Source organism: Oxyura jamaicensis, chromosome 3, assembly GCF_011077185.1.
Source record: "Oxyura jamaicensis isolate SHBP4307 breed ruddy duck chromosome 3, BPBGC_Ojam_1.0, whole genome shotgun sequence".
Classification (NCBI taxonomy): domain Eukaryota; kingdom Metazoa; phylum Chordata; class Aves; order Anseriformes; family Anatidae; genus Oxyura; species Oxyura jamaicensis.
The window spans coordinates 25,349,635-25,368,071 of NC_048895.1; the positions used below are offsets into that span (position 1 = coordinate 25,349,635).

At 51.9% G+C, this 18,437-nt stretch overlaps 1 long non-coding RNA gene across 4 annotated transcripts; it reads left to right on the forward strand.

Moving 5' to 3' along the window:
- Nucleotides 1-9,633: 9,633 nt before the first annotated feature.
- LOC118164756 lies at nucleotides 9,634-17,555 on the forward strand. 4 transcript variants are annotated; one of them, XR_004749657.1, is made up of 5 exons: nucleotides 9,634-10,156; nucleotides 14,212-14,315; nucleotides 14,563-14,672; nucleotides 16,330-16,383; nucleotides 16,489-17,555. It is a non-coding gene; the product is annotated as an uncharacterized LOC118164756 (long non-coding RNA). The 4 variants fall into 4 exon arrangements; XR_004749656.1 differs by having other exon boundaries at nucleotides 14,563-14,713; nucleotides 16,330-17,555; XR_004749654.1 differs by having other exon boundaries at nucleotides 16,330-17,555.
- Nucleotides 17,556-18,437: the final 882 nt, after the last annotated feature.

Consider the following 18,437-nt stretch of genomic DNA (forward strand, 5'->3'; position numbering starts at 1 on the left):
CTTCCTGAAGGCCTCTGCCACTGGAGGGGGACAGAGCACCTCGCTGCACAGGTAGGTCCCCCCGCACCCTTCCCAGAGGAGACCCTCCCATGCCGCAGGGCTTCCACCCAGTTCAGCCTGGTGGATGGGCCACTGCTTGCACTGCCGCACCCTGGAGTGGGTCATCGCGGGATTGCGCTGCTAGCAGAGGAGGGGAGCCATTTGGCAAGGAGGGAGCATTTCACACAATAGCAATGAGTCCACTGGCAGCTCAACACCGCCGAGCCTGCCACCACGGGTGTTGCAGCACGTCCAGGGAGAGGAGATGCACAGGAGCCCGGTGGGGGCCAGGAGCTCTCTGGAGATGGGCCTGTGTGTTCAGGTGCTGCCTCAAAACCCCTTCATGTTTCAGATTGTTCCTGATGTTCTCTTATTTCCAGTTGCTTTGGATGGGCCATTCCCATCTCCAACTTTTCTATCAGCCTAGGGCTTGAACTGCTCAAGCAAGGTGATGCCGGGTCAGTGTCCCAGCCCATGCCTGTCTATGGATGGTTTCTTCACACCATGGAGACATAAATACGGTGGGGATGGAGGCAGAGGGGCTGCACCGGCCAGGCTCAGTGCCATGCTGGGCTGCCCGGCACTACCTGCACAGGGTACCATATAGGGAAACCAAAAGTGGGAAGGGCACATGGCTCTTAAATGGCACATTTTTTATGACTTATTGTGGCAGGATGGTGCTGGCTCCAACAACACCAGGGGATGTGTGGCAGGGAGCTGACTGAGGAGACACGGTCCCTGCTCTGGGTGGCCAGGTGAGCAGCTCATGCCTTGTGCTCTCATGGAGCCCTGGTGCCGTTGTTGTGCCATAATGATAGCTGATGATGATGGCAAAAGCTCTGCCCCACATTTTGGAAGGGTGTCATGAGCTGGAGAGTGGCTTCCACAGCAGGGTACCCCGAGGAGCAGGCACCTTTCTCCTGACCAGCTCGCTGAGGCCGACGAGACCTGATCGATGAATGAAGCCAGGGCCTGGCACGCTGTCAGGCGCAGGCTGCATTGTGCAATACTGCGTGATGCAACTGAACTTTACATAACCTGACGCAACACCTATGGCTGGAGTTTAAGGCAGCAGGTCCCGGATGGCTGCAGTATGGTGTACATACCTCCTCCTGCATGTACACATGTGAGGTCAGCTGGTGGGAGTGGACAGCAGCACTGCTCCAGGCAGCTCAGGCTTTGCTCTGGGGTTTGAAATCACTGCAAACAAACAACTGTGGCCCGTGAGGGGTGAGTAGACCACGAGCAGAGGCAGGAGCCAGGCACATTGCGAATGGTGGCTGTGGAAATGTCCTCCCTGCAGCTCAGCCCATGCCCTTCATTCCCACCTGCAGCTAATCCTGTCCAAAGCCTCTTTCCTCACTTGTGTCCCGCAGCTCCTGAAGCCTGCTGGGGCTGGGGTACCTCAGTTTCCATTTACAGCTCCTCACCTCCAGATGCTCCTTGCATGGCTTCTTCCACCAGGCTAAATCACGATTTTGAGCTCAGTGCTGTGTTAGGCAGCCTCGAGGCTCTGCAGATCTGATGCTTAACCTGGTGCCTTGGGGAAGGTGGCAGTACCCCTTCCCTGGGGCATGACACAGATGCTCTTCAATATAGTATGAGGCAAGGCATCACCCTAAATCTGCCCATGGCCTGACATCTGCTGCTGTCCTGAACCTCAGGCCAAAGTCATTCCTCATCTTTTCTCTGACATTTATCATATTTAAGCTAAAGGAAAACAGAGGGCGGTTGCTGGCCTGCTGTTTTCTGTACAAGCAGTGAGAGTTTGCAGCTGTTGGGAGGTCTGGCATGTGTGTGGTGCCCAAGCAAGGCAGGGGGAGCAGGGGCACGCCGGGGAGGGATGGTGAGCCCCAGAAACAAGCCGGTCACAACAGCCGTGGTGGGGTGGTCCTGCCATGCCCCTCACTGCTGTAGCATTGCAGCAGTCCAGGCTGTACTACTGCCACCAGGAGCAATGTACTTGGGTTTTGGGGAGCCCTCTGGCCTGGGACGTGGCAAGAGAAAGCAGTGGAGCCCACAGGGAGCCAGGTTGCCTTTCTGTGTGAAGATCAGCCTGGCACGACCCCAAGTATCACCTGCCTTTCCCTTCCCCCTGCAGGGGAAGCTAATCCTGGGCACCGCTGTCGCTGCCAAGTTTGCATGGAAAATGCCACCAGCAGGAGCCAAGCAGCAACCACTGAAACCGAACTGGGAGGGGACGGCGATACAAGCTGCTATCCCCTTCCTGATGTGACTCCTACCTGTGAGTCACCGTGGCCTCAGTACCTTTCCAGCCACGCTGCTGCGCCCGCAGCTGGTGCTTGAGTGCCTGGCTCCGTTGAGGTAAAGCCTCTTCCCTTTCAGCTTTCTGAGCCAGGCCCTCATGATGTAACACTGCAGGTGAATTTCCACAGCTCTGCCAGAACACATAGTGGGGCTGGGAGATGGTAAAAAAAGCCTTTCCCCAGCCTGGTGCCTGGATCGCACCTCTGGGTTCCTGGACTGTTCCTCCATCTCCCTTCCCCAAAGGTACCCCTTTATCCGTTCCCCATCCCACCCTCCAAAAGCGATGCTCTGGGGCTGGAGAGGCTGTTCAGGTGGTAATGGGGGTTACAGCATGGCCCTTCAGGGCTGCAGCGACACCTCCAACCATGTACACATGACAGCCTGGGTGCCTGAGCTCCAGCCGGAGAGGATTCACAACACGAAAGCATCGGTGGATGCGGAGATCAACCGGTGCTGCCATCGGGTCACAGACACTCTGAATCAAACCAGATCTTTACATCCTGGAGCTGAACAGCCTCCAGGGAGCAAATAAATGGTTAAGAAGACAGGGTGAAGTGCTGAAGGAGAAAGCAACGTTTGCTCCACGCTCGTGGCCAGGCTGTAGTGGGAGAAGCTGCTGTGTGTATGCAGCACGTGCTCATCTGTGACCGTGTGGCTCTTCGTGTTATGTCTGAGGAGGAAAGCAGAACAAGAAATGGTGACCAGGGTGGGATTATAATCCAGGAATACCATGACTGCTGAAAAATTGAAGAGGAAACCACAGGCTAGCGGCTGCTGTTAAACCAGCTGGTGGAAGGCTTGCTGAGATGGTGGAAGTTTTCCCAGCCCCTCTCTCCATAAAGGCAGCGGTGGTAGTGATGCATTTGAGCTCCCGAAAAATGCAATAAAAACAAAAACAGCAAAATGAAACAATTTCTAAATATGTGTTGGTAGGGAGGTGGGGGGGCTAAGGAAATTGCTCGCGTGTTGCCAGTTTGGAGAGAGTTTAAGTGCTGCGTCAAGGGAGCGGTTAGCATGTGGTATGCAAAATGAAGCAATCCAAAAACGGTTATTAACTGAGGCTGATTTGCCCTTAAAATGTGCTCTAGGAACTGCTGTGTCAAAGGATACAGCTACTCTTGAAGGTGGGGAGTTGCAACAGCATCAAACAGCCTGAAACACAGGGGTTATTTTTTTTCCCCTTTGGGGGACAGCCACCTCTTTGGGGTGAAAGTCTTTCGGGACAGTATCAGAACCAAAACATAAAGGAAATTAAGCTTTGCTTGAGGGAGAAGGGTGTTTTTGACTCCACTGTTCTCCTGAGGCCCCATCTGCGTGACAGCCTGAAGAAAGGCAGGGCTACAACACGGGCAGGGCTTGGGATGATCTCCTGGGTTCCTGAGGGAGGCTGTGGTGCCAGCGAGGAGGGAAGAGGGAGCTTTAGAGGCTGCGGTGTTTCCCTGTTCAGAGCTAACAAAGGCTGGCGTCCTTTGCCTAGGTCTGTCTCAGCAAAACCTATCAGCCAGATGGGGATGCTGGATAATGACAAGAAGCATCCCGTGAATAACGTACACAGGGTTTTACTCCCGTTTAACAGAGTAGCACGAGGAGAGCTTCCTCACCCTTGTTTTGGGAGAGGGCCACGAAGCAGCTACTGCAAAGCACGTTTAATTCGGAGCTGTGCAGACAACGTATGGGTTAGCGGGGGTGACAACGAGGGAAGTCTGCGGAGAGGCTGGTGAGGCTGTCAAGAGCGGTTGCGGAGCAAATGAGGGAAAAGTGAATTTTCCAAAGAGCCGGCTGTGTGCTGCGGGACTTGCAAATGATTTTCATAAATCACCAGTAATGCTTGGGGTTATTCTCAAGGCACTCTGACCACAAGATATGTCACAATTATCTTCCTTTCTGGGGATAGGCAGTTATTACCAAGGGGTCTTGCCCAATACCTAGACAATATTACAGTCCCTAAATAGACCAGTGCACAAAGGACAGAAGTAATGTTGATCTACATGATGTACCAAGGCTCCAGATGAAGCAAAGAACTTTGTATTATCAACAAGCAAAACGCTGCCTGTAAAATTATCTTGCAGCACTTCCCCATGGGCCTGAAACACTGGCGCAGAAAGCCCGCTGCTGGGGTAGGACGCCGAAAAGACCCGCGCTTAGGGCTGGCTGGCATCGTCCTGCAGCCCTGTGCTCACACCCCCGAGGAGATCCAAGCATCGCCTTGGGAGGTCAGCGGTTGAGCCACAGCTTATCTCGGGAGGAAACAACTTTACTCTGGCTGCAAGTCATCAAACACCGGCTTCGGTTTTAGCAGTTGAAGCCTGGTTATGGAGCCGGGAGGTTTTCTGGGGTAGTCCCTGCTCTGGTACCATGGTAGGAGACGCAGTGGCTGGCACCACGAGCACCCGTGGAGTGGCAGGTCCCCTGATGCAACGTGAAACTGAGAGCCAGACGGGCCTGGCTGAGGCATCCGATGATAGGATGAGGAGATGGGCTTAGCACACAGCCTCTTCCAGCCTCCTTGGCTGGAAAGAGAGTACTGAAATACACGTCCAGGTTGCCTAACGTGTGGCACCAGAGCGGTTGCTGTAATAAATCCCAGGTCTAGTGTACTCCAAGAATTACATGATGGCCTCTGGGAATCATAACTATGAAAGCCCTGGCTAGAAATTTGGTTTAGTGGCCAGACACTGATACACAAATAGGAGGAATGACAAAACGATGTCAAGGGTATTAATAAAGCTGGTTGGGAAATTTTCCATCAGAATAATTCTCCGATGGAAAATGTCCTTTTCACTAGCTCAGCACTTTCTGTAAGAAAGTTGCAGATTTCCACGGGGAGAATCAGGCTGAAGGATCCTTGGCTCTTTTTCTGCGAGGAGCAAACAAAATCGCCGAGAGCGCTTGTGGACGGGCGCGCGGAGGTTGCCTTCCCGCGCAGCTCCCAGCCGCCCAGCCTTCCCCCGGGGACCAGAAATCCCAGGCGCAGCGGAGCAGCCAGCGACAGCCAGAGGCACCGGAGGGCTGGGAGCTGCCCCGGGAGCTCCTGGCAGCTCACCTGCAACCCGCTGCAGCCAGGAAGCCGGCAGTTTTCCTTTTGGTCCTGGCGAAGCCTGGCTTTTGCAGAGTTCTAATGAAAACAGCGGGTTTGATTTTTTGGTCTAGTATTTTGCTTGAAAAGAAACTCGGTCACTATTGTTTTCTTTCTTGCTGGAAGGGATTTCTATTTCCCAGCCGGCCCCGGGTATCAGCGAACACTACACTTGCTTAAATATTCTCCTTTGTGTTCTCAGGAGCGGCCAGCTGCTCTAGGAAAGCAAACTTAGGCAGAACTGGGCCATTTATGGGACATATGTTTTTGATTGCAGGAAGTGCCCCTTGTAAATGGCCTGAAGTGCTGCATATGAATGCTACTAATTTAACACAGACTGGGAAAGTGTTAAGATTAGTATTTTCATGGACAGGAATTCCTACATGCATTGTAAGTGATGAAGGCTCGCCTTTTTGATGTCCAAAAAGTTGTGTGCTTTTATCTAGCAAAACAGTATCAACTCTGTCACATAAGCTCCTCGCTGTCATGCCGTAAGAGGAGCGGGGGGAAGATTGGTTCAAACACACGATTCAGTGATCCAAAACAGAAGTTTGGATAAAGTTAGCTTACAGAAAAAAAAATAAAATAAAATCTGTGAATTTTCTTCTGGCCTGGCAAGGACATGTTAATACAGATCTCTGCTACAGTCATCCACAGTGCTGGAACACAGATTTTTCTTGCTTGGGCTTGCTAACACCTGATTTCCAGGGGGGCGTTTGTTTGAAAGTGATAGGATCAAATGGCCCCACATAGTCATGCATGACTCTGCTGCCTTGGGACTGGAAAAAAATCTGTGCAAGAGGTAACTCTGAAGACTTGGGGAAGTCTTGAGCAAATTATATGACAGCCTGCTCGTCTGACTTATCAGACGGAAATGGCATTGCAAGCCTTGGAATTAATTGGGATAATGGAGTGAATGAGCTGGGCCCTCTTATCAGTAATAATAATGATAATAATCCTACGCCTTTTTGGAGAGGCCAGCGAGCATGAACTGTGAGGTAGGTCAGCTGGCAATTGTTCAGCCAGCAACAGATGGGGATACACAGCATCTTGGAAAGACCAAGACCCTTTCTAACATGCCTGCAAGCTGTTTAGACATCTGATTTAAGGCTTCCACGTTTAGGAACATCGGCTGGAATCTGCCGGTGCTCCAGTTTCCCGGTCAGTGAGATGGGAATGCTTTTGTTGCAAGAGCGTAAAGTTTAACTGGTTCTTGTCATGGAGGACGTTGTCGTTCTCCAGCATTCCTAATTGAGGTGTTACGTATTGCAGGTAAACGTTTGCTTCACGCTTGCCCTACCACCCTCATGTCCTACTTTCCAGAAGTTCCTCTTCTCTCTGAACCTCTGACCTTGGCAACCAGACCTTGGGAAGGAATGATGCTTACATGCGGGAATTGTCCAAGGAGTTGATGGCGCTGCTCTGCACAACTTGCTGCTGGGGTCAGCTTCTTCAGCGCCCCCTTCTATACCTTTGTGGTGGTATTTTTCCTGCTTCGGCTCTATGCAGGGGTCTTTAATTGACTTTGTTTCAGAACTCCAGAATCTCTCTCTTTTGTTGTCATTTGGGATTTGTCTCTTTCAGCAGTCGGCCATAGGGTGCTGATAACGAGCTCCAAGAAGCGTCCCAAAGGAGTACAAGGGAGCTTTGCTCTTTTTTGGCCAGCTTTCAGTTCTTCCCTGCCCTCCTGCAGAGCTCACAGTCTCGGTGCCCGTCTTTCTGAGCTGTGGAATGGCCCTTCTCTGGCAGTTCATCCACCTCTCCTTTCTCCTTTGCTGAACTCTCAGCTTTTGGAGGCTCCCCACCAGACCTGCTGCTGAATAGATTCATCGCATTTCTAGCAGATAAAGATCAGCAGAGCCTTCACAGGCAGGGCCGGGCTTGGCTCCTGGTGCAGGGTCAGCTAGCATACGGTAATGTTTTCATCCCATGCCCAAAACACACCACCCTCCACCGGTTTGTTAAGGGAGGTGACTAATGTCAGTCTTCTATGGTATACTCAGCTTCCTAGGAGAAAAGATGCTTTGTTTATGGGAGGATGGTGTTTTCTTTGGGATGTACATCCCTTTGTGGAGAAGGAACATCAAAAACATGTGCCTTCCTTTTGTTAGCAGTGAGGGGTAGGGCTTGTGGTGTCGGGTCCTCCGTCACAGGGCAATGCCTGAGAAAAGATGACTGTTTTCCATCACGGTAGAAGGCCCCAGGGCATCCATGGAGGGCTCGTTTACATGAGCTCAGAGGGCCCCAAGGATGTTTTGTACGAGTACCTGTTACATCCAGTGCAATGCTGCCATCCTCAGCAGCAAATCCTTGGGAATTTACTTGCGTAAATGTAGAGGGATACGCTTGTATGTATTTCTGAGTCATGTCCTGTCAGTACTTCCTGCACCAGTTACATGTGTGGGTTAGATAAACAGAAGAAAAAAAGGAGTAAAATAAATGGTGTTCTGCAGCAATGATCTCAGTGACCATGAGTTTTAAATGGTACAAGTTCAACAACAGTTTTAATACAAGATTCATATCAAGTTTATAAATCTCCTTCTCTTGGCTGTTCTGCATCTTAGCCAGGAAAACACAAATATTCTGGGGAGCTTTTGCCCTTTTTCTGGGGTGTGCTTTAGGGTGTTCTCTAGCTACAGAGAAAGCAGGCTGTCTTATTTTTTGTCCCTCTTCTCATTCATCATGATCTTGGTCTTACATGGGTGTAGCAGCTGATGCATAAGACCTAGGACAGCTGAATAATTCATTGGCAGGACTGCTGAATTTATGGAGGGGATCAGATGACAGGATAACGGGGTTCTGGACTGGAAGAATAAAGCTTGCAATATTAAGTTTTGGATGTTCCATTTGGTGGTATTGCCAAGAGGGACTGAAAAGTGATCTGATTTCAGTTTGTTGCCGTGCACTAATTAATCCCAGTTAATGCACACAACTCTGCTAACCAAATCCCTTTCTCAGGTTGCCTGTAAACCCACCAGCAAACTTTCTTCCCTACCAATTCACTTAGAAAGGAGGCTGAAAAGAAGGTTTGTTTGCATTTCCCCCTCTTTTGTCCCGATGCATGGGACACCGGCTACTGCTAGAGACAAGATGTGGAGGGGTGTCATGGTGATGTGAGCGGCACACAGAAATCCCTCCGAGGGCTGCTTGACATGGCTAATATATGTGTTGTAGCCCTAAGGAAATGCCAAATTTGGGGTCAGGAAGGTATTTTGATCCAAATCAGATTGGCAGGAACAATTTTTTGAACCTTGTGTAGTTTGTGGTGTGCTCTGCTTTCCCGGGGCCACCAGGAGATGCGGGGAACCATGAGGCGTTTTGTGATGTGGGCGATGGAGGAGGTGGGGGTGAATATCCTCGTGGCCTCTAATTGCAGGGACTGGGGCAGATGGCCTCAGTGATCCTACCCAGTCCCATAGCCGTGTAGGTGACAAATAGCTGCCTGCCTCTCTGCTGCCTGACATGTAAGGGATATCTTTTTGCTTTGCTTCCAAAGTCACCAGCATCGCGTGCAGATTTGGCATCTCCTCCGCTGGTTCAGTACAGAGCAGCACCCCGTTCCCCTCTAGAAGTGGCACTTGGACCTTGCACCCTGGGTCCCTTCCACTTTGGGACACTTTCCCAGTCCCAGGGCTGCGGCAGATCACGGGAAGTGATTAGCTCCCACATCCTGGGAGGGGGTTCGGTGCGTGTCAGGGCTGCCAACCCTGCAGCGGCATGGTGATGCGGGGCTGGCACGGTGAGGGGTTTTCCTCCTGGGAAATGTTTCAGAAAGCAGCAGTTATCTCTGTCGCGGCAGGCAGAGCTCCTCCCTGGCCCCGTGCTAAAGCAGGCATTGTCTGCGTGCCTGTGAATCACCCCAAGCACACTCAGGAACACCGAAATGTTGTGCCATGTGAGCAGGGGGTGCACGAGAGGGACAGGAGAGCTTCAGGGGCTGGCTGTGTAACTGCAGGCATCGAGGTGCAAAGCAGCCCCATGGGGTGTGCACTGAGGATTTCAGCAGCAATCCTCACCACGTGCCAGCATGCTGCAGCATTGCCTTGTGCCCTGTGGAAGAAGTGGGAAGGGTGTTGGGCAGGAGCCCCCCAGCTGCCTTGTGCCTCCTCCGGCTTATCTCTGTACTCCCACCGCCAGGTTTGTGCCACCCCTGCAGGGTGGCTTTCTGTAGCTAACCCACACAGCGACCCCTAAACCCGTGCATTAGCTGGAGGGTTTTGTGATGTGAAGCTGTTCCTGGGAGCCTTTACTCGAAGGACCTCAGCACTCCACCTTTTATTTATTTTTATTTTTTATTTTTTTCTGTTTCAGAGAAAAGCTTGGTTATTTGAGGAACAGCATGTGCCTGGCATGGCTGCTGGCATAAATTAGCAAACCCTGTCTGGGGGTTTCTACATCACGCCCCTTCTTACAGCATGCGTTATGGATGGAGCTCACTTGTTTTCTAATGCAACGTAGACTAGAGGAAACCTGTAAAAAAGTCTTCACCACCCTTGGCTCCCAGGTTTGTGTAGTAATTACTTCATGGCTGCAGCTCTTGGTAACTGTGTTAGGTGTAAACACAGCTTCTTGTATGGGTTGCCTGCTTCTCAGCTCGTGCCAGACAGATCCAGATTAGGAAGAAGGCAGACATTTTCCAATGGTGAAGGCATTTTTCCAGTGCTTCGCTGGAGCCCTCTATTGTGTGTGATGGTGGCTTCCCTGTTTCTTGATGTCTCTGGCTTGCAACTGGATGCCCTTTTGGAAGATACGCCTGGCAAATAAGTGAGATTGGTAAGTGAAGAACTGAGTTTTGGTTTCATGGCTTGCTTTACAGGAGGTGCCACTCTGTTTTGGCCCGAAACCTGAATCTCAGCTTTGGCCCCCACCTAAACACAATGGCATTTGGTGCTTTGGAGAGAGCTTTGTCTTGCAACCAAGTGGCGGTTCCTCACCGACAGAAATGCTTTGCTGCCACCAAGGATGAGCATTGATATTGGGCTCTGCAGGGGCATGCAAGCTCTTCCCTGAGTGCCTCTTGGAGGCTAGGTCTGTAAGGATGAGATGTGGTGCTCTGTGCAGGGATTCCCGTGCAATACCAGCTCTGACAGCTGGGCAACAGCTGGCTGCAGATGATTGCCAGTATTAATAAAGGAGGCTATGTGATGGATTTCCTTATGTGGGGGTCACTAAACAAACAGAGCTTGAGGAAACCCTGCCTTCTCTAGGAGCAAATGCAGCACAAAACCTCGTCTTGTTCTGACGGGCCAGCAACGGGTCCTTCTCTGCTGTGATTTGCAGCTAATCCTGTGTGCAACAGCTTCAGAATCCGATCTGGTGAGAGCAGCCCCTCTGTGTGTCCCTGACCAGCCTGCTAGCGGTGAGGGAAACATGGGTGCTGCAGAGCACGATGATCCCTTGGGGGCCACTGAAATATCTCGCAGTGCCTTTGGGGAGAACCTGGGACAGTCTGCAGCAAGGCTTCCTCTCTTCATGTTGGAGTAGGCAGAGATACCTGGATATTGGGGATGGGAAAGTTTGCCCAGGTCTCTCCACTTAAGAAGTCCAACCAGACCCATGTTTTGTCTTAAAAGAGTAATGGGAGGGGGAACGTATCCACTTCTCCGCATCCATGGGCAGCATTGCCCTCATACCATCCCTCTCCAGTCCTCTCCATCCCCTTCCTCTTTGCTCTGACTCTCCCCAGCCCCTCTCACATTTGTGGCTTGCCTGCTGTCCGTCCCCAGCCTGGCTGAGTGCCACAGCCTGCCCTCCCGTCCCCAGGGCTGTGGAGGCTGGAGCCGGAGGCTGGAGCTGGAGGCCAGAAGCCGGAGCTGGCCAGGAGGTTAAGAGGCTGACAGGAGCTGGTGGCTCTCCCCTCCCGCTGCTGGAGCGAGGGAGGGCAAGTCACTGACCTCCCAGCAGGAGTGACACAGGAAACCCGTAATTACATGCTTGTGACAGCCACGCTGGATCATCTTAATCACACTGCTGCCCTGTCAGAGATGCTGCCTCTTGGGATTAAGGAAAACAAACAAGCTGAAGCGGCACCGGCAGCAGCGGTGGCTCCGTCCGGAGATTGCCCGGCGCATCCCAGTGCGGTGGCCCTGCCAGATGGTTGTGGGAAGAGCGTGATGGGGGCCCAAGGCTCAGAGAACAAGCTCATGCCGGTAGATCCCGATGGCTCCATCGCTTTTACTGGCGGCTTAGAGTCCTCTCCCTTTCTCAGCAGCTCTCAGAGCACACAACAGTAATGGCTGATTCCACCACCTCTTGGACATTCCTTGCCCTGACTTTTTCACCCTGTGGATTGTATCGGCCAGCTGAGGCACACAAAGCTATGCAGAAGCAGGCTTTGAGCACAGCAGTGCTGCTTCCAGACCCTGTGTCCCAACTCTTGCTCTGCTGTCCTTCTTCACTATGGAGGGAGCCCCGGTGTCCTGCCCTGAAGTTACCCTATCCACGCTGCTGCCTACGATTTTTTATTTTATTTTATTTTTTTCCAGTGATGGCTAAACACTTCTGCAGTATGTATTTTGCTTGAGCCGTTTCCCACCCTCATTTCCTTAATGAGGTAATGCCACCTCTGTTCCCATCCCCACCTATTGGAAAAAGTCTGGACATCCCTCTCAAAGACAAACTTTACATCACACTGACCCATCCTGCAGAGCAAATGGAAGTTTGTAATGCTGAGCTCAAACCACTCTTCTGCTACCCTGAGCTGAGCCAGAGTCATTTTTCTCCCTCTCAAAAGCTTTCCTTGTTTTCGTGATTCAAAAAGTTGGACCAGATCTTTTGTCAGTTGGAAAAACAAAAAACAACCCCACCTCCCGGCTTTCCCTTTCATCTTCCATCTTGAAAGCTTAGTCCTTTCATCATGGTCACAGGCTCCTCCAGCGTTTTGTCCCCCCTCGCCCCCTCTCCCCTCCTTGGTGGGACATAACCCTTCCCTGAGTCCCTGTGGTGTTAGGCTGGCACCTTTCCCTCCTCCCTGGGGCAGGAAGATCTGCATTGGCTGTATGGGAATGCTATGGAAGGAGCCAGTATCTTTCCCAAGGAGAAGCAGCCCAGTTAATATCCTTAGCCCAGTGGCTAAACCCTGGGGCAACGTGAGGTTTGTGGGGATGGCTGCCACAGTTGGGGCTTTTCCTCCTGGACACAGAGCTGTGCCCGACAGCCCTAGCAGCAGAACCGTGAGGTGGAGGAGATGTCGTGGCCACAGTGGGCTTTGCCAGGTGATGCTGTAATGGAGCAAACTCAGCCCTTGTCCTTGGAAGGTCACACATTTTGTCTCTGCTATCCAGTGTCTGTGAAATGCTGTTTGACACCGGACCAGGGCCTCCCCCAAGCAGCCACCCGGGCCAGCACAGGAAAGAGTGCGTGAGGCTGGGGACAGGAAGGTCCACGGTGTGTGCCCTGAGAATGAGGGGAGCAAGCCCCAGGCTGGGGGCGCCGGGCTTCAGCCAGCCCCTAATCCCATGTACAGCTGAGAGGATCAAGAGATAGAAAGGCTGCTCGCTGCAAATCCTTTTGAAGTTGGTTCCAACTTTTTTGCTGGGAACTCACTGGCCTGCGTGCCAGAGGGGATGCTAAGTCAGGGAGCTGCGAGGAGAGGGGCTTTGCTCACCCGTGGGGCCACAGGCTCCAAAAAACCACCCACCCCAAAGAGAGCAACAAATGAAGCTGCTGAGGGTGTGGAAGCATCACGTTTGAGGAAGCCCCTCTGCCACAGCAGGAGGGTCCCTGGCTGCGGCTCGCCGGGATGGCCTGGCCGAGGAAACGGCCGCTGCAGGGGTGGCCGGGGGCACGGCTCCATCCCCGACCCTCTGTGGCTGCAGGTCGCGGGATGGCTTGCCGCAGGCTCTGCCCTTACACAAACAGGCTTTGCTTCCCTTGCCGTTTCTCTTAATGAATTCCTCCTCTCCCGGCTGTTGTTTTTGGCCTCTGGCTGACTCTGTGGTTTTCCTTCCCCGGCACGTGATACAAACATTGCTCGCCGGCTGTGTCCTCCAGGTGATGGACACCTGTAGCTGGGCCCCGGGTGGGTCAGGCCCAGCCACAGGGGTGCGAAGAGGGCTCTGCATAAAGCACCCGGCACCCCCAAAACCAGAGGGACATGGGGACACAGGGACACGGGGACACGGGACGGTGGTGCTGAGCTTGTGGCAAGGCCGGAGCCTCCCTGAGCACCCTGGGCTGGGGAGCAGGAGCGGTGCCGCAGCCCCGCCGTGGTGACAAGAAAGTAGCCAGCACCCTGCACTGGCCCCATGCTGCCAGCCTGAAGTACGCAACAAATTGGTAGAGTAAGTAAAAATAACAGTTAAAAAAAAAAAAAAAAGGCATCTGTATTTAACAGCCCTTCCCCTCCTCCCCCACTTCCAACTGCTTACCCTTAAAATTCCTCTTGGGACACAACTCTGAAACCACCAAGACTAAAAACTGCCTTGCATTTCTAGGCAAGCCCTGAATGCTTTCTCCCCTCAGCAAAAGCAGGGGCTGTAAGGAAAATCCTTGCCATGGCAAAACCCATCCTAAGAATCTCAGGCCTGGCAGCCCCGGGTGCCTCTGCCCTGCCCACGCTCCTCTCTCCGTGCTGCAGCCCCTCTGTGGATCTGTCCTCCCTGCCTGTGTCTGCCCCTGCTCCCGAGGCCAATGCTCCCAACCCGTGGCCCCAGCAGCGTTCAGCCTCCCTGGTTCCTCTCCCCAGCCCCTGCTTTCCATCCTCCCTCGTTTTTTCCATGAAGTCCCGCTCCCTGATACCCCATGCTGTGCTCTCCTATAACCCGGCCCCCTCTTTTTCCTTATCTCATGGTGTTTCCCACAAACACGGGTTCTGTGTTGTCTTACAGCAGATGCTGCAGACATCCCTTTGGCACTGATGGCTGCAAAATGGTATCGCGTATAAGGGGCTCTCCTGGGGTAGAGGTGTAGCATCTATTTCTGGAGGCACAGAGTAATTTTCCTCAGTGAGTGACACCAAGCACCTCATTTAAAAATAGAGAGAGGAGCCTGAATCAGCAGGTGAAGGGGATATGAGGTAACCCGGGTAAAACTTTTCCGCCGCGACACGCACTGGGCACAGACAAAGGGCCACACCTGCGGTTTCACTAAACCCTCTCACCTGATCCAGCACCGCTGGTTACTGACTGACGCTGGCAAATTCCAGCCCAGCAAATCCTGCCAGGAATTTCTTCCTGTAGGTATCAGCAGCGCGCTGCGATCTGCCTGCCACCAGAGCAGCAGCCGGGGCTCCCTCCCGGCTCGGCGGGGCCGGCAGGACCCACGGGTGCTGGGTCTTCTGCAAGAGGAGGTTGGGCTCGGCGGTGACCTTGTCCCATTTATCCGGGTTATGTAAGATCTTCCCGTACGGGCTGTTGGCGACGTGACACCTAGCTATTTAGGCCAACGTGGTCCGTGACAAATGTGACGGTCGGTTTTGGGGGAGGCAGGCGGGAAGGCTGGCGCTGTCTCGGACCCTGTTGGGATGGGAACCAGCTGGATGTCCTGCAGCTGGGCCACTCCTCAGCTGACACAAGTTTCCCTGCCCCGCTGCTCGGGGGAGATGCCCGATTTCAGCTGAGCTCAGCAGTCCTGTACCCCGGGCCCCTTTTCTGCACAAGAGCTACTTTAATAAATCAGCATGTTCCCTCTTGACCATCCTGTTTAGGGCAGGAGGGGAGAAAAGAGGAGAGGGTGACTGAGATCTGGGTCCTTTGCCTCTCACTTGTGGGTTCAAAGCTGGGCTGGGGTTTCCCCACGGTTCCTTCAGAAGTGGGGCAGTTCCTGCTGCAGCTTTAGTTTGCGTGTATGCCAAAAGAGCAGGGGCTGTGGCTGTTCCCTGGGATTCAGGGTGCAAGCCCCTGGCAGCCTCGGAGGCATAAGCTGGTGATGGAGCTGGCAGGAGTTGGCACGTGGCAGCTCATGGCTAACTGTGGGGTGGTTGGACCAAAAGCAGCCCAGGGAGCTGTAGTTCACAGTGGTGCTGCCACCAGCTTGCCTACAGAAACTGGTGTTGGACTTAATCTGTATCCTTTTTGCCCATCTGCCCCATCAGGGTGGCATTTTTCTCCTGAGGTGCTGTCAGCCTTCCTGTTTTCATTTCAGGTGCAATGCATGCCTGCCCTTTGCATCACAGTGCCTTCAAACAGCACCAAAAACATTTGGATGAGAAAGGGAAATGGAGAAAGCACTGCTGGGATTGTTAGTCTGGCAACAAACTATGCTGCTTGCAGGTGTCTTCAGGTAGCCACAGCTGGGGTCTGACATCGTGTCTTACATACCCCCAGCTTGTCCTCTGCATTTTGTCACCCTGCCTGTTTTGATTGCAGTCCCTCAGAGCAGGGCTGTGCCTCACTGTGCTGTTCAGCAAAGCCCCCTTCTTTCCCAAGAAGCTCCACTTGGGGCCTGCAGTGCAAAGCCAACAAATTTACTCAGGGACATAACCGGCCTTCCTCGCCAGGATATCTGATAGGGGGCAGGGTGGCTCTCCCTGCTCTGTCAGGGGTCTCAGCTTTGGACCCTGGTGCATGTCACCACGGCAGGGTGCTACCGATCTGCAGGGCAGCTTTCCGACAAGTGCAGATGCCCCGATAGCATCAGACAGGATGGCATCTTGGAGACATTGACTATTCATAAACATGACCATAATCCTGGCTGGTTTTGTCATTGTGTATAGACGGCTTTCTTCTATCCAGGATGTCGTTGCCTTGAGGTTATCAAACAGCCCCCTGAGGTCTCTGGCTTTTTGGCTGTCGGTGGCTAAACATTCAGCCTCGCACTCCCGTGATGTCCCTGTTACAGCATGTCTATCAGACCCCCGGCCAGACCCTGGGGCTGGGTGCCCAGGGCACCCTCATGTGCACAGCGGGGTCAGCCAGGCTGAGCTGGGAGAGCTCGCACTGCTGTGAGCTGTTGATGTTTCTCAAAGCATCAATTTGTTGTTATTATTATTAGTATTTTTCTACCAGGGAAACCTCTTGGGGACAGCCTTTACCCTGAGACATCAGTTTTGGTTAAGTCAGGTCAGTGTCACCCTTTTTGTTTATAAATGGCGAAGTGGTTAGTGGCAGCCTATCTGAAATGGGAGATGTCATACTGTAAGAAGTTAATTTATTTTGTTAACGTAGCTTGAATTTACCCAGTAAGTAGAGCAGTGTAGCCTGGCTATAAAAGCTGTTTCCCCCATGAGAATCTTCACTGGTGACAGCGTATTTCCGGGAGGTATTTATGGCAACCCCGGACATGCAAAGCCCCCGTGGTGGTGTGTTGTAGCAAATGCAGCATTGCTGCGGGAGAACGAGTTTCTGCATAAGGAAAACCCACCACAGCAGAAGACACTCACTGGGTATCTGGAGATGAGACTCCCTGCGAGGCCAGCGTGGACGAAGGGGATTGCTCCATTTGCACCGACGACGTTGCCGTTTCTTTAGATGTTGAAGCCTTCAGTCTTTGAGGCTGCCTGTCAGACACCTTTCATCAGGAGCAAATTCTCCTGGGCTGGAATTTGCCTCTGGACAGGGTGAGAACCGCTCCCAGATACCACTCGCCCCAATTACACCCTCCCAGTCGGTGGCACTGGCACTGAGGTTTCGCACCGTGCCTCTCGCCCGTGTCTCCCTGCGAGGACATGTGTGCAGCCCTCCTGGCTTCCCTCCAGATGTGGCCCCTCCGGAGCAAGGCTCCCTGGAAATTTTTGTGCCTCTTGTGGACTTGGAGCTGGGGGGAGAGGGTGAAGGAGCGCTCCGAGCGCCCCGTCATCAGGGCAGGCTGGGGCTTGCTGGCTGCACTTAGACAGGATTGGCCTGGTCACCCAATTCATCTCTGCCATGGTCACACGCTCTTATTAGGTGATTATGTTTTGGTATCTTCATTGTGTAATTAGTCACATGCTCATAAACAATGTAAATAACCCCTAATGAGTTAGTAAATTAATCAGTCAGTAATGACTTCCAATGTCAGGAACCATCCACAAAGAACAGCAGCTACTTTCAAGTTTTCTTTCTTTTCTTCTTCTGTGTTGCAAAACCATCTAGCATTTTTTTTCCCTAACGCTGCAGGCTATTCGGCTCATAAGCCAATTGACTGGAGAGGATTTACTCACCAATTAATCCAGAAAATTTAGCCCCATTGTTTCATGTTACTGCTGATTTTTATTTATTTATTTATTTTTAAACAGCTATATAGCAAGTTTTTCTTCTATTTTTATTTTTATTTTTTAGATTTTATTTTATTTTACTCTACCATTGATAGTCATAGATGGATCCTTGGCCCTCTTCTTCTGTGACCTTGCTATTTTTGAAAGTCTTTTTCAGGATAAAAATTTGAGGCCAAATTCTTACTGAGAGAGGAGCTGCTTCGCACATAACAGCAAGTATTTCAAAATGGTCATGGCAAAAACTAAATCTGGTGCCAATCACAGCTTATTTTTCACACATGTCTTGGTTTTCTTTAAACATGTTTCCAGCCCCAAGTGTCATCAAGAAGAGCTTGGGACCGTGAAATCTGAGGGCTTGAAGACTCCATGAGAGACATGAAAACTTCATCATAACATGTTGGATATTAATTTCTCATTTGCAAACCAAGATCATGAAGTTTTTGAGTCCTGTTTTGTGCTGTTGGGTGCCTGGGATTGCTATTACTGTGTTAGATTGGTGCTTTACTGTCTTCATGGTGCACCTTTTAAGCAGTGGTTTTTCCTCTTGCTGCCAACCCAGGGAGGGGAGCCCAAGACCAGCTTCCCCCGCCAGCACTGTAAGTCCTGTTGGCATTTGGCATTTCCTATTGTAGTGTTGGAAAAAGGGAGCTCGAGCACTTTTCAGAGCTTCAGTGTGTGGTCAGCGCTATTTTTATACTTTTTTTTTTTTTTTTTTTTTTTTTTTCCTTGACAAATTCGTGTATTTCTGGAGTCAGGCTGCCATGGTAGATAACCAGAGGAAAGCAGTTTTGTTTGGGAACGACTTTCAAAGCTCCCTAATTAGCTCTCAGTCTGTTTTGGGACAAAGCCATGATATTTCAACTATGCTGGCAGAAAGAGGGTTGTGTCCAATTTCCAGTCTTTGTGTGTGAAATGTGATTT